Source organism: Sorex fumeus, unplaced genomic scaffold (genome assembly GCF_029834395.1).
Source record: "Sorex fumeus unplaced genomic scaffold, SorFum_2.1 ptg000149l, whole genome shotgun sequence".
NCBI classification, from domain to species: domain Eukaryota; kingdom Metazoa; phylum Chordata; class Mammalia; order Eulipotyphla; family Soricidae; genus Sorex; species Sorex fumeus.
This window is the reverse complement of record NW_026606206.1, coordinates 4,836,715-4,860,665: the sequence shown is the minus strand read 5'-3', so window position 1 is coordinate 4,860,665 and position 23,951 is coordinate 4,836,715. Positions and strand designations below refer to the sequence as shown.

The following is a 23,951-nucleotide window of genomic DNA, read 5'->3' as shown; positions in this document are numbered from 1 at the left end:
GGAAATGTTTCAGAGGTAATGTAGCATCCACGTGTCCCTTTTCATTGAAAGGACGACACAGGAACCATATCTGCCATCTGAGGATCTCTACGTTTGACACTGAATTGTACTTTCTGTATTTGGGTTTTTGGGACACAGCTGGCAGTGGTCAGGCTTATACCCTGTTCTGTGCTCAGGGACCCTTTTAGGCAGTATTTGACTGCATGGAAGGCAAGTGCCTTACCCCGGTGCTATCTTTCCAGTCTCTAAATTGTGCTTTGTAACATACACTCTCACTAGTCTTCCTTGCTATCTGCATTCTAGTTGCATGGACCCCCCAGTATTTCTTTCTCCCTGTCTATCTTGAAAGTTCTCTAGGTGCAGTACATTCTGTCCCTTTCTCTGAATCTGAGTGATTTGAGCTCGTTAAAAAAATCTTAATTAGTGAAGTCTTAAGTCTGCTATAACAAAATACCACAAAATAGGTGGTTCAAATAACATGTATTTATTTCTCCAGTCCCTGAAGCTGGAAAGACCAAGACCAATTCACTGCGGATTTGGTTCCTGGTAAGAACTCTCTTCCTGACTAGACAGCTCTTTTTTACAGATTGTCCTCATGTGTTCTGATGTAATTTTTTGGTAAGGACAATAATCACTTTATGGGGACCCCAGCCTCATGGCCTTACTTGAATTGCCTTTCAAGGGGCACCCACTTCTGAATAGAATACCCTCATACTGGCAGTTAGGACCTCAACGTAAAAAGAAACATTTGTTTTTAAAATTGAGGCAGCTATTTATAAAATTATTCGTAGTTAAATTTCAGGCATACAGTTTTCGAACACCAATCTCAACTTCAGAGTCAACTTTCCTCTCAATCGCCTTCCTACCCCCTAGTCCGCCTGCTTGACGGATATGTGTTTTAAGTTTAGGTTTCGTAGCTGGAAATCTCATGCTTTTAGTTTTGTTGGTTCTGTGGTTCAGATACATAGGCATACCACATCTCGACACCTCCGATGTGTTGGGGTCCCTGCACCAAACCCCTATTACCTCCCATCATCCTTTTCTTATTTCCCCTGGTTTCTTTCCTTCCTTTCTTTCTCAATTCTATAATCTAGGTACCCCTTCTTTGATACCTTGCCTTCCCTTATCTCGTTATCCTCTATGTCACAGATTAAGGTCACCCAATATTTGTCTTTCTTTTTCTGTCTTTGCCTAACTAGATATCTTCCGTTCCATCGAAGTTGCAGCAAACTGCATGGTTTCATCTTCTCTGTAGCTTCAAAGTACTTCATCATGTGTGCATGTTCACCACACATTTATTATCCACTCATTTGTCATCGAATACCCAGGTTGATTCTATATACTAGCTATCATTCATCGCTAAGTGCTGCAATGAATAATAATAATGATCACTATCACGATCATCCTGTTGTTCGTAGATTGCCTCGAGCAGGCCCTGGAAACGTCTCCTTCATCCTAGCCCTGAGATTTTTTTTTTAAGAGTTCCTATAGCTTTATTTACTCTTGAACGCTTAAAAAAATGTATCTGGTACATAACATATTACATTTCTTTGTGGTTTTTCAATTATACTTCTCTGGGTGATAAAATTGAATGTCTTTATATGTTGTACTCAATATAATTTTTTCCCTATGTTTCTCATGTTAGTCCTTGTATACTATTTATGTAGTGTTCTTTATATACATTATATATACAAGTATGTACTCTACAGACTACTCTTTTGTCTGATATATATTGCAAAATTTCCAATAAGTATACATTTCAATTTTACATTTGCTTTTGTTTACAGAAGTATTTTCAGGATAAAATTTTATTGCTGCATCATTGGTTTACATTATTACATGTTCTAGGCTGCCACAACGAAGGAAGACAAAAATGATCGTCTGTACTTTCAATGCACGTACACTAGCATCAGATGCATCCATCGAGGACCTGATGGTACAAGCGCGAATGATCAAGTACGACATCATTGGTCTGACCGAGACAAGAAGGCACGAATCTCACCATGCCGTTTTCGACACTGGAGAAGAATTGTTCCTCGGAACATGCGATAAAAGAGGTGTTGGAGGCGTTGGTGTCCTTGTCAACACAAACTTGGCCAAGAGCATTGATTCATTCGAATGCCTAACAACCCGAATCGGACGTTTACATTTGAATAGATGTGGCTCACTGCCTGCAGTTTCTATCTTCGTTGTCTACGCACCAACATCTCATTATGATGAAAGAGAAATTGAGAAGTTCTACATGGAGCTAGAGAAGTTCTATAAAGAAGACCACACCTTCTACAAGACCATTGTGGGTGATTTTAATGCCAAGATAGGACCGAGAAGATCAGCTGAAGAACTTCACATCGGAACCCATGGCCTAGAATGGAACGAACAGGGTGAGAGACTGTCTGAGTTCATCATGTCGACCAAGACCATTCATGGTAACTCACAGTTCCAGAAGGCAGAATCTAAACGATGGACATGGGAGTCTCCCGGTGGACGATTCCACAACGAAATAGACCACATCATATTCAATCGACGGTTTTGCCTGACTGATGTCGCTGTTGTCCCCAAATTTCGAACGGGATCGGACCACCGTCTCCTTCGTGCAAAATTCTACTTCACAGAGCGGGGAGAAAGGGCTGCAAAGTTCAAAAAGAGAACTCCCAGAACGACCACCAACTGGGAACTCTTTGGTACTATTGCGGCAACATGGGAAGATGCCATTGTTGACAACATTGATGAGGAATACGATCGACTGGTTCAGCACCTCCATGAATGTGCGAGGAACGCCAAGAGAGAGATAGCCACAAAAAGTCGCCTATCTTCGAAAACTCTTGAGCTAATTCGCCAGCGTGGTTTGGCGCATGCCTCAGGCAACCGCAAGCTAACGTCCGAGCTCGCAAAGCAGTGCAGAGATGCGATCAAGGAAGACCTCAAAGAGAGAAGAGCAGAAGTACTGGTAGATGCGGCAGAAGCCGGGAAAAGTATTCGTAACGCCCGCCTGTCCTTCGCCAACTATAAGACCAAGATGACTGCCCTCCGACGTCCTGATGGATCCATCACATCCTCCAGAACGGCAATGGAGAAGATTATCCATGACTTCTACTCAAATCTCTTCGATAGCCATGTCCACTTGCCGACATACCAAATTCCACAGGATGGGTATGTCGTTCCCAACGTTCTCCCTTCCGAAATCCGACACGCCATTTCGTCAGTAAAGAAGCAAACAGCACCCGGCCCAGACAAGGTCAGACCTGAACACCTGAAGAACCTGCCGTCAGTACTCATCAATACACTGGCTCGGCTCTTCACTCGCTACCTGTCTGAATGCAAGGTTCCGTCCAAATGGAAAACCAGCAGGACCGTACTACTGTTCAAGAAGGGAGACATCCATGACATTGGCAACTATCGCCCGATCTGCCTATTGTCTGTCATCTACAAGTTGTTCACTCGAGTCATCCTGAATAGGATTGGCAGAACACTAGATGAAGGACAACCATGTGAGCAAGCAGGGTTCCGCAAAGGATTCAGCACCATCGACCATATCCACACGGTAACCAAGCTCATTGAGGTTTCTCGGGAGTTCAAGATGCCGCTCTGCTTAACGTTCATTGATTTAAAGAAGGCCTTTGATTCTGTTGAGACGGAAGCGGTCATTGAAGCCCTAGCCAATCAGGGCATTCAAGCCCAATACATCAGGATCCTCCGTGAGCTGTATTGCGGATTCACTACCAGGATCTCACCATTCTACAAAGAAGTGATCGTTGATGTCAAGAGAGGGGTGCGGCAGGGTGATACCATTTCACCAAAACTCTTCAGTGCCACCCTCGAGAACATCATGCGACGACTGGAATGGGAAGGAATGGGAGTGAAGATAGATGGTCGGCAACTACACCACCTCCGCTTTGCTGATGACATTGTTTTAATAACACCAAACATCAGCCAAGCGGCACAAATGCTGGCCGACTTTGACCGTGAGTGTGGAAAGGTAGGACTACAGCTGAATCTTACGAAGACAATGTTTATGAGAAACAGCCTTGTTCCTGACGCCCCATTCGCTCTCAATGGAACGACCATCTCCGAATGCAACAGCTATGTGTACCTAGGTCGAGAGGTCAACATGACAAATGACCTGGCACCCGAGCTGCGCAGGAGGAAGAGAGCGGCTTGGAATGCCTTCAAGAACGTCGAAGAAATAGCTAAGAGGACGAAGAACCTCCAGCTCCGGGCACATCTCTTTGATTCCACTGTTCTTCCTGCATTAACATATGCCTCAGAGACCTGGGCCCTACGCAAACAAGATGAGAACGCCATTCAGGTCTCCCAAAGAAGAATAGAAAGAGCTATGCTTGGAATATCACGTTTCACTCAAATGAGAGAACGAATCCGGAGTTCTGACATCCGTCGGCTATCAAGGATCAGGGACGCTGTGTCATTTGCCAAGGTGTCGAAAATCAGATGGGCTGGTCACGTAATGAGATTTAAAGACGACCGTTGGACTAGAGCTGTTACTGATTGGATTCCACGGGATGTCAAGAGACCGACCGCGTGGCCGCCCACCTACCAGATGGTCAGACTTCTTTGTCAAGATCATGAACGATCGGTTTGAGGCCCTTCATGTTCCCGGAGCGAACAGATGCCATTGGGCTACACTAGCACGCGACAGGGACAAATGGAGACGTTACTGGCGCCCGCTCGAGCAAATCGACGACTAACGGGAAGTTAAGTGATTAAGTGATTAAGTGATTACATGTTCTATGAGGTACTTCATACTTAAATATTAGTCCTGAGATTTTAAAAAGTGCCACATTCAAGGCTCTTTCAGGGTTAGGAGAATGAGACCCATCATTGTTACTGGTATTTGGCATATTGGGGACGCCATGGGGAGACTCTGCCATGTGGGCAGGTTATATTCGGTAGCCTGCCAGGTTGCCCAAAGTAAGAATGAGATAATAAGATGTCGCTTCTGGGAGCTGGGCTTTATAGTCTCTGTGTCTTGGCCGTTGCTGGGATTACACGGCGCCAGGGGGTCAGGTGGTGGGTGTGACCCCTGCCTAGTGGAAGATGGAGGATCTGGGTGGAGGATGCTCAGCCCCGATCTGAGCAGGCTTGGGGATCTCAGCACCGGGACCTGCATGCCTTTGTTCCTCTGCTGGTACAACAACAACAACAACAACAACAACAACTACTACTACTACTACTACTACTACTACTACTATCATATGTCCTTTTAAATACATTTTTGTGTTCTGTGGGTAGATATCAAGAAGTGGAATTTCTTTGTTGTATGACAGTTCTTGTATTATTTTTCTGATAATTCTCCAGATTGTTTTCCACAGGGTTGATCTGTGCAACATTCTCACGAGCAGTGGATGAGAGTTTCTTTTTCACCACATCCTCACCAACACAAATTGTTCAGATATATAATTTATCTGTAGTTTTTCTTATTTGGAAAACTTCACATAAATGGAATTTTAAAATATTTAAGATTAAAATAAGTGGCTTATTTCACTAAGGTATTTTCAAAGTTCTTACATTTGCAGTATTTATCAGCTTTGCATTTCTTTTCTTTGCCAAATAATATTCCATGGTATAGGTATACCATGTCTAATTTTTTTGTTTATCAATTGATGGACATGAGTTTATTTTGCCTATTGTGAATAAAACTACAATTATATGTATAATATTCTCTTAAATATATACCTAGGAGTAAAATTTATGGGTTATATGGTTACACACACTATTTAAGAAACTACCAGATTGTCTTTTAATTATTCTTATTTTATTTTTTTGTTTTGGGGCCACACTTGGTGGTACTCAGGGCTTATATCTGGCTCTGTATGCAATGATCATTCTTGACAGGACTATATGCAGGTGTCTGTAATCAAACCAGGATCAGCCACACGCATGGTAAGCAACTATTCTCTTGTCTCACAGACTGTCTCTAAATATAATTGTGCCATTTAATATTCTTACCTGTATTGGATGGGAGTGTCCATTTCACATTAGATTTTGACTTTTAAAAATTTTAGCCATTCAAGTGAGTGTGAGGTGGTTTTTTTAATTTTATGTAAGAAATAATAAAATGATGAGTGAAAAAATTAAATCACTGTCACTGTCACTGTCCTCCCATTGTTCATTGATTTTCTCGAGCGGGCCCAGTTTGTTGTTACTGAGTTTGGCATATTGAATACGCCACGGGGAGCTTGCCAGGCTTTGCTGTGGGGTGAGATACTCTCGGTAGTTTGTCAGGTTCTCCGAGAGGGGCAGAGGAATCGAACTCAGGTTGGCCATGTTAACTGCGTGCAAGGCAAATGTCCTACCCGCTGTGCTGTCGCTCGAGTATGTTTTATTTAATATGATATAAGGTAAGAACCCAATCTCATTCTTTGTGTTATCACCATGTCATATATTGAAATTATCCTCTCCACATTGAATTGTGTCTATTCCTGTCTAAGATAGTTGACCATAAACAGAAAACTTATTTCTGAAGTCTTAACTACATTTCATCGTTCTTATAAGTGGATCATCATGGAAAGTATCATGTTAAGTGAAATGAGTCAGAAAGAGAGGGACAGACACAGAAAGATTGCACTCATCTGTGAAATATGAAGTAAGAGAACAGGAGATTAACACCCAAGAATAGTAGAGATAAGGACCAGGAGATTTGTCCCACGGCTTGGAAGCCAGTCTCACATGCTGGAGAAAAAGTCAGCTCAGACAGTGAAGAAACACCAAGTAAAGGGTACTGGGAGGACTCGCTCAGGTTAAGAGCTGCCAAAAATAGACTATAGACCGAACACGATGGCCACTTGATACCTGTATTGCAAACCACAATACCCAAAAGGAGAGAGAGAACAAAAGGGAATGCCCTGCCACAGAGGTGGGGGAGGGGGGGAATACTGAGATCATTGGTGGTGGAGAATGGGCACTAGTGGAGGGATGGATAACCAAAGCGAAAACAAGGACATTTGTATGTAAAAGAAAAAAATACATTTCACTGGACCATATCATGATCCTTATACCAATAACTTCGTAGTAAGTTCTGAGATGGCAAATGCAACGAATTCAAGCTCACCAACTTTACTCCTTGAGATTCTTTTTTTGGCTATCTGGTGTCCCTTGCATTTCTTTATCAATTTCAGAACCAGTTGTCAACTTCTGAGAAAAAACAAGCTGGAATTTTGATCACTTGTGTTATGTGTGAATCATTACTATAGAAGTATTTTCTCCTTAAGAATGTTACACTTGGGGCTGGAGTGATAGCACAGCGGGTAGGGCGTTTGTCTTGCATGTGGCCAACCCGGGTTCAATTCCCAGCATCCCATATGGTCCCCTGAGCACCGCCATGGGTAATTCCTGTGTGCAGAACCAAAAGTAATCTCTGAGCATCGCCGGGTGTGACCCAAAAAGCAAGAAATAAATAAAATAATTTTTTTTAAAAAAAGAATGTGACACTTATCTCCAGTACTACATATATTATCATGAACTATGATTTAATTTAACTAGGATATGATTTCTTCTATTTTTAGAATGCAGGTTTCACATTTTAATTAATCAGTTAATTTCTTAACTTGTTTTACATAGTTCCCCACTATTATAAATGATGCAGTCAATTTCCCCACATTTGAGGAAATTGCAGGGATCAGCTTATACAGAGTTCAATGGGTAAACCTCACCTGGTGAAAACACCTTGGTGATCCTGGTATCCACCCTGCCAGGAAAGTACTACACTGTTAATTTTTAAAAAATTTTGAGAGTTTTTATTGTAAATAGAATTGATTTACTAATTTTAAGTTTGGGCTTCTTACTACTACTGTGTATAAATGCAATGGATTTTGTACACTGATCTTGTATCCTGAACTCATTCAATATCTTTAATGGCCACATAATGAATTACATAGGGTCTATAAACAGGATAATGTCCAAGAGTCTTACTTGTTCTTTGCCAATATGGATGATGCTTTTTTTAGGGGGCAACTCTCAGCAATGGTCAGGGCTTACTCCTGGTTCTGTTCAGAGGTCACTCTTGATGGTGTTTGGGGGACCATTTGTGGTGACAGGGATCAAACCTGGGTGAGCCATATGCAAGGCAAGTGCCCTACCACCTGAACTATTTTTCTAGTCCTAAGGATGATACCTTGTTTTTTCTTATTGTCCTGATTAGAATTTTTAATCACAATCACGATCATCCTGTTGTTTGTCGATTGCCTCGAGCAGGCCCCAGTAACGTCTCCTTCGTTCTAGCCCTGAGATTTTAAAGTGCTATATTCAAGGCTCTATCAGGGTTAGGAGAATGAGACCCATCATTGTTACTGGTATTTGGCATATTGGGTACGCTACGGGGAGTTTGCCAGACTCTGCCGTGTGGGCAGGTTACATTCGGTCGCCTGCCAGGTTGTCCAAAGTAAGAATGAGATAATAAGATGTCACACGGCCGCAAATACAGCCATGCCCTTCTGGAAACTGGGTTTTATAGTCTCTGGGTCTTGGCCATTGATGGGATTACAAGGCGCTGGGGGTCAGATGGTGGGTGTGACCCCCACCTACTGGAAGATGGAGGATCTGGGTGGAGGATGCTCTACCCCGATCCGAGCAGGCTTGGAGATCTCAGCCTCAGGACCCGCATGCCTTTGTTCCTCTGCTGGTACCTTCATGCGTGTGGAGAGTGATCTCAGCATGGTGGTTTTTAAAATTGGTGTTGAATAAAAGGAGCAAAAGTGGAGTCCTCTTTGGTTTTGTTCTTAATCTTAGGGAGAAACATTCAGTTTTTTCACTACTAAGTATGAAACTAACTCTGACTCTTTGTAGTTATTCCTTTTTAGGTCAAGCAACTTCTGCTTTTTAAAAATAAGGTATAATTGATAAATAACATCTTACCTCAGGTGTGAAACTTACCGATTTGATCCTGGTGTACATTGTAAAATGATCTCCATAGTCTAGTTAATATCTAGTTTATGCACAGTTACATTGTTTCTTGTGAGAAGAACATTTACAAGACGATTCAAGTGAAGATTTAAGATATTCTTAGCAATTTTTAAAATGTGCAATACAGTAACCGTACTTAACATTTAAGCAAATTAAGTCTTCATGATTCATCCCCATGAGTTAGTTCATTTTTCCTTCATCCCAGTCAGTACTTATCTTTTTGATTATAGTTGGTCTAAGAAGTGTGAGATAGCATCTCACTGTGGTTTTAATTTTCATTTCTCTGATTATTAGTGGTTTAGATAAAAATTTCATATACCTGTTGCTCACCTGTATAATTTCTTTAGAAAAATACCTATTTAGATAATTTGCTCAGTTTGTAATCGGACTATTTTTTGCTATTCAGTTGTATGATTTATTTGTAGTTTTTGGTTATTACCCAGAGAAAGTTTCCTTTTAGGTATTTTGAGTAGGTAATTATGAAAGTGCATTGAATATTTTCAATGCCTTCTCTGCATTTAATGAGAATGTGTGTTCTGTGTTCTCTAGTCTATTTATTTCAGTAGATTCATTTTTCAGATGTCATACAACCTTATATTAATGGAATAAATTCTGCTTGGTGTATATACTTTTCTTTGTTTCTTAATTCATTTTACTAGTATTTTGTGAAAGAGTTTTACATCTTTATTCGTAAGATTGGTCTGAGGGGTTCTATTTTTGGTGTCTGTATGTGTGTAATATATTTGTCTGGTGTTGACTTTGGTATCTGAGCAATAGTGGCCCTATTGAATGAGAAAACCAACTTTTTTTGGTTTTTAAATTTTTATTAGTGAAACACCATGAGGTACAGTTGTAGATTTACAAATTTTTGTGCTTGGGTTTCAGTTATACAATGATCGAATACCCGTCCCTCCACCAGTGGTCATTCTCCGCCACTAATGATCCCAGTATCCCTCCCCCCCGCAACCCACCCTACCTCTGTGGCAGGGCATTCCCTTTTGTTATCTCTCTCTTTTTGAGTGTTGTGGTTTGTGAAAGAGACATTGTGTGGCAATCATGTTCGGTCCATAGTCTACTCTCATCACGCATCTCCCGTCCTGGGAGAAACCTCCCAACACTCTTTATTTGGTGCTCCCTTCTCTATCTGAGCTGCCTTTTCCCCTAGCGTGTGCGGCTGTAATTTGAATTATGAAAGTGCATTGAATATTTTCAATGCCTTCTCTGCATTTAATGCCTTTCCCCCTAGCGTGTGCGGCTGTAATTTGAATTATGAAAGTGCATTGAATGGAGTAATCCTCCTGGTACTTATCTCGACTATTCTTGGGTGTTAGTCTCCTATTTTGGAAAACCAACTTTCAAATAGAAAAGAATGACACTATGACACTAACTGGTGATTACTCATAGCATGTACAAGGCCCTGATTCAATTTTTGGTATTACAAAGGCCCGGAGCACTGCTGAGTGTAGCCCTGGCGTGCTCTAATTAATATCAGTCCGAGTACCAAATAAAAAAATCATGTAAACATGTAGTTTGGGGTGGTCAAAGCAACGCTTAATATCCAGAATGGTATTTTGATAGTAATAGCTGCAGTGGCAATAACTTGTGCTGGAGCAGTATCCTTTGCAAATGGCCCCTTTGACTTTTGACTTCATTCTGATTTTCCAGACTCTGGTGTTACCACCTGCTTTGTGAGCCTGATTGTTCCTGAGTTAGTTACCTCTGCTTTCCTACATGCTTTCAACTAGTCTGCGAAAAGCCACCAGGCTCAGCTGTTTGTGTTGCATTAAACTGGTAACGCTAATTAAAATATGATCATAGTATTATATTTGCTTTGACCTTTTGGAAGTAACTGGATAGTATAACGCACAATATATTTTTTAAAAATAATGTAGGAGTACTGCTATTTGTTCAGCCATTGATTTAAGCTGATTGAATTAGGCATGGACTCCAACATTAATTTTTTATTTTATTGTATTATCGTGAGAGAGAGTTACAAAGCTTTCATGTTTGAGATTCAGTCGTATAATGATGGAACACCCATCCCTCCACTAGTCCACACTCTCTACCACCGATGTCCCCAGCATCCACCCCCCACCCCGGACATCCCAGTCCTCACCCTGCCTCTATGGCAGGCAATCTCCCCAGTCCTCTCTAATTTGGGGCATTATTTTTTTTGTAGGAGTACTGCTATTTATTCAGCCACTGATTACCTGATTGAATTGTGCATGAACTCCACCTTACTTATTTTTTTCATTTTTTATAATTTTATTTATTGAATCACCATGAGAGCAGTTACAAAGATTTTGGGTCTAAGTCTTGGTCATACAATGAAACACCCGTACCTTCACCAGTGCCCATTCTCCACCACCAAAAACTCCTAGTATATCCCCATCCCACACCCTCCCCCGACCTGTGGGGCAGATGATTTCCACATTACTCTCTCTCTACTTTGATCACATTCAATATTTCGACACCAGACCCACCATTATTATTTGAGATTTTACCCCAACACTCAGATCTGCTGAAAAGGTAACAGTAGACAATTCGTGTTCTATTGCTGGTTATGAATAACATATGATGTCATGTGGCTGCAGTAGGGCCATGTAATTTTGAAATTCCGCAATTTTAAGACTTAAATCTGGAGGGATTTCTGCCAAAAGCCACTGGGTTTCGAGATTTGCTCCTGAGTCCCTGGGATCATGGTCGTTGAGCAGCTTGATCAGGAGCCAGAGAGGCCATTCATGGGCGATGACTTGGGGTCTCGTTGGGGTGGGGAGGACAAGCCCGGCTCTACTCCCATCCCGTGAGGCCCTGTGTGTCTCGTCACTGGGGGCCCAAACCTGACTATCCAGAGGCCTCTGGAACAGGCCAAGGCATGAAACCTATTCCCACCTGGGTTGGCCCAGCACCGGTAACCTACTGCAGAGACCAGACGCATTTCTACCTAAAGCCACTGGATTCGTTTCTGAGTCTCTGGGATCATGGCCATTAAGCAGTTCAATCAGGAACCAGAGAGGTCATGCCTCCAATTATATAGCTAAGCCAGAGGTGGTTTGTGGATGTGTTTCCCACATACCTAACTTTTGGCTGTTTACTTTCTTGGTAAACTTTGCCCCAAGTTTTTGGGGTCTGGCCAAAGGCACAGCAGCAATTTTGGGGTATCTGGAAGTCTGAAGGCGCCATCAGGCTGCTGATGCACTCGCCTCACAGGTACAGATTGACCTGCTGGAAGCACCATACCCCCTGGGCATTATGCTTTGCTCAAATTTTCCCACCACTGTTCAAGCCTATCTGCCAGGGGCAGATGCTAGATAATTTATTTTCCATTGCTCATTTTGAATATCATGAGAACTCACGGGCTGGAGTGATAGCACAGCAGGTAGGGCGTTTGCCTTGCACGCAGCCAACATGGCCCACCCGAGTTCGATTCCTCCGCCCCTCTTGGAGAGCCCGGCAAGCTACGGAGAGTATCTCGCCCGCACGGCAGAGCCTGGCAAGCTCCCCGTGACGTATTCAATATGCCAAACACAGTAACAACAAGTGTCACTATGGAGATCTTACTGGGCCCGCTCAAGCAAATCGATGAACAATGGGAGGACAGTGACAGTGACAGTGATGAGAACTCGCGTGGCCATGATTGTAAATGTAAACTTCTAGATTGACGCTTGGGTTCCATAGACATCTCTGTATGGCACTAATCCATTTTGGGATTCAATTGGGAGTCTCTGGGCCAGGGATGCTGGTGTGCTAAGATGGTGCCCAGAGGCAAATTGTGGTCATGACAGCCTGTCTTCTGGCTGGTGAGTGGGGACCCGGGGAGGGACAGCCTGGATCCTCTGCTGCCATGTGGCCTGGAGATTCCCTCCTGGAACGCACATACCTGGGCCTTGCTTGTGGAAGCTCTTTTTTTTTTTTTTTTTTTTTTTTTTTTTTCCCTTTATTTTATTTTATTTTTTTTAAAGTTGTAGATTTACAATTTTTTGTGCTTTGGTTTCAATTATACAATGATCAGATACCCATCCCTCCACCAGTGCCCATTTTCCACCACCATGGATAATATCCCTCCCACCCCCATCCCCCCATCCCCCCGTCTCTGTGGCAGGGCAATCCCCTGTGTTCTCTCTCTCCTTTTGGGTGTTGTGGTCTGCAAAAGAGGCATTGAGTGGCAAACATGTTCAGTCCATAGTCTACTTTCGACATGCATCTCCCCTCCTGGGAGGATCCTCCAAACATCCTTTATTTGGTGCTCCCTTCTCTATCTGAATAGCCCTTTCCTCTAGGATACCCGGCTGGCCTCTAAGTTATGGAGTAATCCTCCTGGTGCTGATCTCAGCTATTCTTGGGTATTAATCTCATACTTTGTTACTTTATATCCCCCAGATGAATGCAATCTTTCTATGTCTATCCCTCTCTTTCTGACTCATTTCGCTTAGCATGATACTTTCCATATTGTACCACTTGTATGTAAATTTCATGACTTCATCTTTTCTAAGAGCTACATAGTACTCCATTGTGTAGATGTACCAAAGTTTCTTTAACCAGTCATCTGTTCTTGGGCATTCAGGTTTCTTCCAGTTTCTGGCTATTGTAAAGAGGGCTGCAATGAACAAACAAGTGCAGATGTCACTTCGACTATACATTTTTGCCTCTCTGGGATATATTCCCAGGAGTGGTATTGCTGGGTCAAATGGGAGCTCAATTTCTAATTTTTTGAGAATCGTCCATATGGTTTTCCAGAAGGGCTGAACCAGTCGACATTCCCACCAACAGTGAAGGAGTGTCCCTTTCTCGCCACATCCACGCCAGCATCGGTTGCTTTTGTTCTTTTGAATTTGGGCCAGTCTCTGAGGTGTGAGATGGTATCTCATTGTGGTTTTGATCTGCATCTCCCTGATGATTAATGATGTAGAGCATTTTCTCATGTGCTTTTTTGCCATTCGGATTTCTTCTTTGAGAAAGTTTCTGTTCATTTCATTGCCCCATTTTTGGATGGGGTTGGATGTTTTCTTCTTGTGGAGTTTAACCAGTATTTTGTATATCCTGGATATCAACCCCTTGTCAGATGTGTATTCGGTGAATATCCTTTCCCATTCTGTAGACTGTCTTTGTATTTTGGTCACTGTTTCTTTGGAGGTGCAGAAGCTTCTTAGTTTAAGATAGTCCCATTTATCTATCTCTGTTTTCACTTGCTCGGCCAGTGGCGTGGCATTTTTGAAGATACCATTAGCTTCAATGTCATGGAGGGTTTTGCCAACTTTATCTTCAATGTACCTTATGGTTTCTGGTCTGATGTTGAGGTCTTTAATCCATTTTGATCTTACTTTTGTACATGGTGTTAGGCAGAGTTCTGAGCCTATTTTTTTGCATGTAGCCGTCCAGTGATGCCAACACAATTTATTAAAGAGGCTTTCCTTACTCCACTTCACATTACTTGCACCTTTATCAAAGATTAGATGAGCATATGATTGAGGAGAGATGTCAGTGTATTCAACCCTGTTCCATTGGTCTGCAGTTCTGCCTTTGTTCCAGTACCATGCTGTTTTAATTATTACTGCTTTGTAGTACAGTTTGAAGTTCGGGAGGTTGATTCCTCCCATTTTCTTTTTCCCAAGAATTGCTTTAGCTATTCGTGGGGGCTTATTGTTCCATATAAATTTCAAGAGTGTTTGCTCCATTTCTTTGAAGAATGTCATGGGTATCCTTATAGGGATTGCATTGAATTTATACAATGCTTTCGGTAGTATTGCCATTTTGACAATGTTAAGTCTCCCGACCCATGAGCAGGGGATATCTTTCCATTTCCTCATGTCCTCTTTTATTTCCTGAAGTAGCGTTTTGTAGTTTTCTTTGTACAGGTCCTTTACTTCCTTAGTTAAGCTGATTCCTAGGTACTTGATTTTCTGGGGCACAATTGTGAATGGGATTGTTTTTTTCATGTTGCTTTCTTCTCTCTCACTGTTTGCGTATAGGAAAGCCATGGACTTTTGGGTATTGATTTTATAACCTGCAACTTTACTATACGAGTCTATTGTTTCTAAGAGTTTTTTGGTGGAAGATATTGGGTTCTCTAAGTAGAGTATCATATCATCTGCGAATAGTGAGAGCTTGATTTCTTCCTTTCCTACCTGAATGCCCTTAATATCTTTTTCCTGCCTAATCGCTATTGCAAGTACTTCCAGTACTATATTGAACAGCAGTGGAGAGAGTGGGCATCCCTGTCTCGTCCCTGATCTTAGAGGGAAGGCTCTCAGTTTTTCCCCATTGAGGATGATGCTTGCTGTAGGCTTGTGGTAGATGGCTTTAATTATGTTGAGGAAGGTCCCCTCTATACCCATTTTGGCTAGGGTTTTCATCATAAAGGGGTGCTGGATCTTATCAAATGCTTTCTCTGCATCTATTGATATGATCATATGCTTTTTATCTTTTCTTTTGTTGATATGGTGGATTATGTTGATTGATTTCCGAATGTTGAACCATCCTTGCATCCCTGGGATGAATCCTACTTGGTCATGGTGTATGATCTTTTTGATGAGTAGTTGGATTCTATTTGCTAGTAGTTTGTTGAGGATCTTTGCATCTGTGTTCATCAGGGATATCGGCCTGTAATTCTCTTTCTTTGTGGTATCTCTGTCTGCTTTTGGTATCAGTGTGATATTTGCTTCGTAGAAACTGTTTGGAAGTGTTTTTGATATTTCAATTTCGTGGAAAAGCTTAAAGAGTATTGGGAGTAAGTCCTCTTTAAAGATTTGGAAGAATTCACTAGTGAATCCATCCGGGCCAGGACTTTTGTGCTTGGGGAGACTTTTTATTACCATTTCAATTTCCTTGATGGTGATAGGTCTGTTCAGGTATTCCAGGTCTTCTTGGTTCAGCCTTGGGAGTCTGTAGGAGTCTAGGAATTTATCCATTTCCTCGAGGTTTTGATGTTCCGTGGCATAAAGCTTCTCAAAGTACTCCCTGAGGATCCTCTGAATTTCTGTGGTTTCTGTTGTAATGACCCCCTTTTCATTTCTGATTCGGTTTATTAGGGTTTTCTCTCTCCCTTTCTTTGTGAGTTTTGCTAGAGGCTTATCGATCTTGTTAATTTTCTCAAAGAACCAGCTCTTGGTTTCATTGATCTTTCGGATTGTTTTTTGGGTTTCCATCTCGTTGATCTCTGCTCTGAGTTTTATTATTTCCTTTCTCCTGTTCGGGTTGTGCTCCTTTTTTTGGTCCTTCTCCAAGCTCTTAAGCTGTGACGTTAGGTTACTTATGTGTGCTCGCTCCTCCTTCCTGAGGAATGCTTGTAGAGCTATAAACTTTCCTCTTAACACAGCCTTTGCTGTGTCCCATAAGTTTTGGTAACTCGTGTTCTCATTTTCATTCGTTTCTAGGAATCTTTTGATTTCCTCTTTGATTTCCTGCCTAATCCACTCGTTGTTCAATAGTGCACTGTTTAATTTCCAGGTGTTTGATTTAGTTTTCTGTTTTTGTGTGTGATTTACTTCTAATTTCAGCGCATTATGGTCTGAGAAGATTGTTGATACAATCTCTACCTTCTTAATTTTATGGAGGCATGTTTTGTGGCTCAGCATGTGGTCTATCTTGGAGAATGTTCCATGTACGCTTGAGAAGAATGTGTATTCAGCTTTTTGTGGATGAAGTGTCCTGTATATATCTACTAAGTCCCTTTCTTCCATTGTTTCCCTCAACTGAAGTATGTCCTTGCTAAGCTTGAGTCTGGTTGATCTATCAAGAGGTGACAAAGCAGTGTTGAAGTCTCCCACTAGTATTGTGTTGCTATTGATGTCTTTTTCCAAATCTATGAGTAGTTGTTTTAAGTACTTTGCTGGTCTCTCATTAGGTGCATATACATTTATTATTGTAAGTTCTTCCTGTTGTACAGATCCTCTGATCAATAAGTAATGGCCTTCACTGTCTCTTATGACCTTCCTCACTCTGAAATCAATGTGGTCTGATATAAGGATGGCTACCCCAGCTTTTTTATGGGAGCTGTTTGCCTGTAGGATTGTTTTCCAGCCTTTGACTCTGAGTCTGTGTTTGCTTTGACTATTGAGATGCGTTTCTTGCAGGCAGCAGAATGTTGGGTTCAATTTTCTAATCCATCCTGCCACTCTATGTCTTTTAATTGGTGCGTTTAGCCCATTGACATTGAGAGAGATTATTGTTATGGGATTTTGTCCCATTGTTATGTTAAAATTGGGTGTATTTGAGGGGCCTTTCTTGCCTTAAAGTAGCCCATTTAGTTGTTCTTGTAACCATGGTTTTGAGTCTATGAAGTTCCTGAGCTGTTGTTTGTCTGTGAAACTGTGTGTTGTTCCTTCTATTATGAATGAGAGTCTTGCTGGGAAAAGTATTTTGGGGGAGGCATTTATTTCATTGAGTTTTTTTACTATGTCCCACCACTGTTTTCGGGCCATGAGGGTTTCATCAGAAAAATCAGCTGTGAATTTTAAGGATGCTCCTTTGTAAGAGATTTCTTTCTTCGATCTTGCTGCTTTCAGAATTTTGTCTCTGTCTAAGGTTTTGGTCATTTTGATCAGAATGTGTCTTGGGGTATTTTTATTCGGATTTCTTCTAGCTGGTACCCTTCGGGCCTCCTGAATGTGGTCACAAGTTTTCTTCAGCTCTGGAAATGTTGTAGCAATGATGTCTTTGACAGTTTCTTCTTCATCGAGGTTTTCTTCCTGTCCCTCTGGGACTCCAATAATTCTTATGTTACCCCTCTTGGCTTCATCACGATCTTCTCTTGCCATCTGTTCCCGAATTGTGAGTCTCTTTTCCATTTTCTGCTCTTTTCGGGAGAGTCTCTGAACTTCATCTTCGAGCTCACTGATTCTGTTCTCAGCCGCTGTTACTCTGCTGCTGAGGCCTTCCACTGAGCTTTTCAATTCGCCTACGAGATTTTTCAGGTCTGACATTTCTGATTGCATTTTCCTCATTTCTGCCTTTAGATCCTCTTGTCTTCTATTGGCATTGCTTTCCATTGTTTCTTTTAATTCCCTAAGCATCCTAAGTAGCTCCCTTCTGAATTCCTTGTCAGAGAGGTTGTCTAACACTACAGTACTGTTGGTGTCATCTGGGCTAGACTCTTCAATATGAATGTTTGGTGGACTTCTGCGTTGCTTTACCATTGTGAGAGGTGTGGTTTAGTCCTTCACGTTCAGTGTTACTATTCTGCTTGATATGCAGTGTGAGTTAAGATAGGCTTATGAGTTATTGGCAACTGTATTTCTAGTGGCTGAGCTAAAATAGAGAAGTTTCCATCTAAGAAGTTAGCTTATGGTTCCTATGGCATATGTAGTGGGAAAATATTTCGCGGCCGCGTTAGCGGCCGCGGCTCCGGAAAGAGTCCCTGGCACTGGGCGAGGAGTTGGGAATGTCTCCTGTTTGGAATTGGAGCCGTTCAGCTTTGTTGCCCAGAGCTGGGCCTCTGTGCCCGTCCCACGCGGCTCAGGGGTTGAAAACCGGCTGTCTCGGGGCTGTTTCTAGCTGCGCGTGCCCAGAGAGGAACCCAGGCCCTTGGGGGCGGGCTGTACCTGTTGGAATTGGAGCCGTTCAGCTTTGTTGCCCAGAGCTGGGCCTCTGTGCCCGTCCCACGCGGCTCAGGGGTTGAAAACCGGCTGTCTCGGGGCTGTTTCTAGCTGCGCGTGCCCAGAGAGGAACCCAGGCCCTTGGGGGCGGGCTGTACCTGTTGGAATTGGAGCCGTTCAGCTTTGTTGCCCAGAGCTGGGCCTCTGTGCCCGTCCCACGCGGCTCAGGGGTTGAAAACCGGCTGTCTCGGGGCTGTTTCTAGCTGCGCGTGCCCAGAGAGGAACCCAGGCCCTTGGGGGCGGGCTGTACCTGTTGGAATTGGAGCCGTTCAGCTTTGTTGCCCAGAGCTGGGCCTCTGTGCCCGTCCCACGCGGCTCAGGGGTTGAAAACCCGCTTGTGGAAGCTCTTGGTCACCCGGATTCCATCTGTAGTAGGCGAACTCACAGCATTTTAAATATAAATGATTTTTTTCTCTTAAAGACAAATTTACTTGCAATTTAGAAGTGATTCAACACTATCCGGAGGAAGTATGATGGTTGGAGTGGGGGAAAATAAACCTTATCTAACACTGAACTCAATGGGAGTCAGGGGATATGCGGTGTTGTCCCAGAACTCCTGATAATTCACTGTGTCAAATATTCACATGTTGCTTCCCCAATTTCATCATCTCCATAGATGAGCGTTGGATGATTCTGGATAATTCCCTTTATCTCTGAAAACTCCCCAAATTTCTTATGTTTATTTTAAGCAGGTTCTTGTCCTCCTGCACAGCGGTAGGGCGTTTGCCTTGCACGCAGCCAACATGGCCGACCCGAGTTCGATTCCTCCTTCCCTCTCGGAGAGCCCGGCAAGCTACCGAGTATTCGATATGCCAGACACAGTAACAACAAAGTCTCCAATGGAGACTTTACTGGGCCCGCTCGAGCCTTTTATTTTAAGCAAATTTTCCCTCCAAACATTGTCAGGAGGGACCAATTCATGTACTAGCTACATGCTAAGACCACACAGTTCTTGGGAACTAAGCAGGGCATATTAAAGACATCCAGTAAAGATTTTTTTTTTTTGCTTTTTGGGTCACACCCGGCAATGCACAGGGGTTACTCCAGGCTCTGTGCTCAGGAATTACCCTTGGCGATGCTCAGGGGACAATATGGGATGCTGGGAATCGAACCTGGGTTGGCCGCGTGTAAGGCAGACACCCTACCTGCTGTGCTATTGCTCCAGCCCCTCAGTAAAGATTTTTGGATGTATGGCTGGGAAGTATTCTCATTGGTGCTGAGATTAGAAATTAAAAAAAAGCCCTAGGATTCCCTTGTTATTTATTTATTCATTTATTTATTTTTGATTCCTTTGTTTTAAAATTCATGAGAAACAGACTGGTCCCTGATGTAGTCCCTATTTGCTCTCAATGAAACAAACATCTCTGAATGCAGCAGTTATGTGTACCTAGGTTGAGAACTCAATATGACAAATGACCTGGCACCTGAGCTGCACAGGAGGAAGAGAGTGGTGTGAAACACCTTCCTTCAAGAGTGTTGAAGAAGTTGTTAAGAGGATGAAGAACCTCCGGCTCTGGGCACATCTTTTTGACTCCACCATTCTTCCTGCACTAACATATGCCTCAGAGATCTGGGACCTACAAAAACAGGACGAGAACGCTATTTGAATATACCAAAGTGGAATTGAAAGAGCTCTGCTTGGAGTATCACACTTCACTCAAATGAGAGAAGGAATCCGGAGTTCTGACCTCCGTCAACGATCGAAGATCAGGAATGCTGCCTTGTTTGCCAAAGCATCAAAATCAGATGGGCCAGACACGTAATGTTATTTGGAGACGACTGCTGGACTACAGCCATTTACCGACTGGATTCTGTGGGATGTCCAAAGAATCCCTGGTCGCCCACCTATGATATGGTTGGACTTCTTTGTTAAGATCCTGAACGAACAGTTTGATGCTCTTCGTGTTCTTGGAGCAAGCAGATGCCACTGGTCTATACTAGCACACGAAAGGGATAAATAGAGATGTTACTTGTGCTCGCTCGAGCAAATCAATGAAACAGTGGGACGACAAGTGATTACAAGTGATTGTTTTAAAGGGGAGATTCCCTGATTGACCTTGGTCTCAGAATATAGTGAAGAGAAGGAAAGAAAGAGTGGAGGGAAGGGGGAGAAGAGAACATAGAGGAGATGCAATGGAGGCCAGGCCAGGGGAATCAGTTACAAAGATGGTGTTATAAAGGTAAAGGTAAAGGCCCTCCCGTTGATCGTCGATTTGCTCGAGCGGGCCCAGTAACGTCTCCATTGGAGACTTTGTTGTTACTGTGTCTGGCATATCCAATACTCTCGGTAGCTTGCCGGGCTCTCCGATAGCACAAAGATGGTGTTAAGGAATGATAAAGTCAAATATCCAAACCAGAGTCTACAACACTGAAATCTAGTGATCCAAACTTTACCAACCAAACTTAGGTGCCTGTCAAGAGGGCAGACTTGGGGGGAGGGGAAATAGGGGAGGATATGAGAGGGATAGTTGGAACCTTGGTGGAGGGAAGTGACACTGGTGGTGCAATAGGTCTTGCAATATTGTATGGCTGAAACTAAACTATGAGTAATTTTGTAATCATGGTGCTTTAATTAAAAAACGTGAAAAAAACCCAAATAGCACCCCTAAGATTCCAGAAAAAAGGAAAATAATTGTAATGCAGAGTGACAAACATTTGTTATAGTTATGAGGAACTTTCAAGTGGATTTCTTTTTTTTTTCTCCCTAAATTTTTATTAGTGAAATACCATGAGGTACAGTTGTAGACTTACAAATTTTTGTGCTTGGGTTTCAGTTATACAATGATCGAATACCCATCCCTCCACCAGTGCCCATTCTCCACCACCACCAGTTCCAGTATCCCTCCCACCCCCTTCCCCCTACCTCCCATCCCACCCTACCACTGTGGCAGGGCATTCCCTTTTGTTATCTCTCTCCTTTTGAGTGCTGTAGTTTGCGAAAGAGGCATTGAGTGGCAATCTTGTTCGGACTATAGTCTTTTCTCATCACGCATTTCCCATCCTGAGAGGAACCTCCCAACACCCTTTATTTGGTGCTCCCTTCTCTATCTGAACTGCCTTTTCCCCTAGCATGTGCGGTTGTCCTCAAAGCCATGGAGTACTTATCTTGGCTATTCTTGGGTGTTAGTCTCCTATTTTGTTACTTTATGTTCCCCAGATGAATGCAATCTTTCTATGTCTATCCCTCTCTTTCTGACTCATTTCTCAAGTGGATTTCTTGAGGAGTGTGTGTGTGTGTGTGTGTGTGTGTGTGTGTGTGTGTGTTATAAGAGAAAGGGAGGAAAGGGGAAGTTATTATAGAAGAGGTGAACTTTATTCTGGAGAAATTAAAGCAGGTAATCTCAGATAAAAGGGCCCCCAAATCACGGAAGGCAATAAGCAACTCAACATGACTGAACGCATGGCTGGTGGGATGAGACATGGTTTGGATCCCATGGGGCTAACTAGCAAAAATTATGACGGTTAGACCCTCTTGTGACAAATGTGAGTTAAAGGGTTTTTAATGTTGAATTAGGTCAAATTGTTCAGCAGAGTGATCCTTTCCAGCTATCAATGCCATAGTATTCCTTTTTCTGTTCTAACTGCATTTCCACCCCATCTTTGTGGCAAGCTTTCTATCATGGACCAGTCCTCCTGTTTCTACTGTCTTTGGGTATCAGTCTCATACTATGTATTTTTATATTCGCAAATGAGTGTAATCATTCTATGTCTGTCCTTCTCCCTCTGAGTTACTTAGGTCAGCATGATACTTTCCATGTCTATCCACGTATAAACAAATTTTATGACTTCATTTTTCCTACTGGCTGTGTAGAATTCCACTGTGTAGATATACCATAGTTTCTTTATCCAGTCATTTGTTGTTGTGTACTTGGGTTGTTTCCAGATTCTGGCTATTGTGAGTAGAGCTGCAACGAACATAGGGTGCAGATGACTTTTCTGCATTGAGATTTTGGGCCTCTAAGATATATTCTCAGGAGTAGAATTGCTGAGTCATACGGAAGCTCAGTTTCTAGTTTTTTGAGGAGTGTTTATATTGTTTTCCGAAAGACTGGATCAGTCAGCATTCCCACCAGCAGTGAACGGGAGTCCCTTATTCCCCATATCTACAACCGAGTGCTGAAAGGAGATAAAGTGATACACACAATACTCCTTCGGTAACAGTATTGCAAATCACAGTGCCTGAAAAGAAAAAAAAGGAAAGAGAGCTAGAGAGATAAAAGTGACTGCCATAGAGGCAGGCTAGGAAGGGGGAGAGGTAGTAAGGGTGGGAAACTAGGAACATTGGTGGTGGGACATGTTCTCTGGTGAATGGATGAGTGTTGGAATATTACATGACTGAAACCCAATCATGAACAACTTTGTAACTGTGTATCTCAAGATGATAAAATATAATATTATAATAAAAATAGTGAAGAAAAAGACACAACCACCACAATCCTCCCCTCACCCTCCCCATCGCTTGTTACCCTTGTACTGCAAAAACGATGAACAACAGCAACATGAAACAAACGAACAAACACAAACATAGGGTTGTTGCTGTTGTTAACTCACTAATGGTGGAGGGGAATCTTTTTCCTCTTGTAGCCCAGATAAGGAGGTCATTTTGGGGTCATGTCAGAACAGAACATTGAAAAGTGACCAAGAGCTGTCTCTTTAGAAAAAGCTAGATTCAAATTTAGAAGCTCCAAAGGATTAAGGAGCTTCATGAAATGAGATTACCAAGTTCTGTTGGTACAGGTACATGTTTTATTGCCTTTTTTGTGAAGTTGAGACTAAGAAGAAAATGAATGAAAGTATCAAATATTCTAAAGCATGTGTGAATTAAGTTGATGAAAGGTAAAATTTCTTTCATGGGTTAGTGTCAATTGTTAAAAAAATAAGCTTTGCTAGCAGGTTTTTGAATACTTAAATGCCCCAAAACGCATGGCCCAAGTGACAAAAGACATTTTTTAAAATCTGAATGCAATGACATCTTAAAACGGTTTCTTTTGTTATATTTAGACTTGCTTGTCAAAAATTATTCTCCATATACAATTTATTCTCTGTTTATTCAGTGTTACTGTATAGCAGTGCTTATATAAAACAAGACAGCATACCTTTAAGTTCTAAACTGTGATTATTGGACAAGAATCTTGACAATGCCAGACTAATCTCTTCTGATTGGTGCTGTATTGATAGGAGTTGACAACATAAACCCACATTGGAATATTCTAATCTATCATTGGTGTAAGATACATTTTACCTTGGGCTTTATGGGAAGGGAATCCACTTGCATCTGTATTTCAAAGTGAATTTTTCTAGGGGCATGAGTGTCCCAACTAGACACCCTCTGTTTATGAAGTGGGGTCACAACTGGAAACTAGAAATAAAAGAAATATTTCTATAGAGCACTCTGTTCTTCAGTTCTGAGCCACATTTACCGTTGCCGTCTTTGAAATCTTT

The 23,951-nt window shown here is 42.3% G+C and overlaps 1 pseudogene; it reads right to left on the bottom strand.

The window, feature by feature from the left end:
• Nucleotides 1-7,571: 7,571 nt before the first annotated feature.
• Nucleotides 7,572-7,717, bottom strand: LOC130016269 (uncharacterized; annotated as a pseudogene).
• Nucleotides 7,718-23,951: the final 16,234 nt, after the last annotated feature.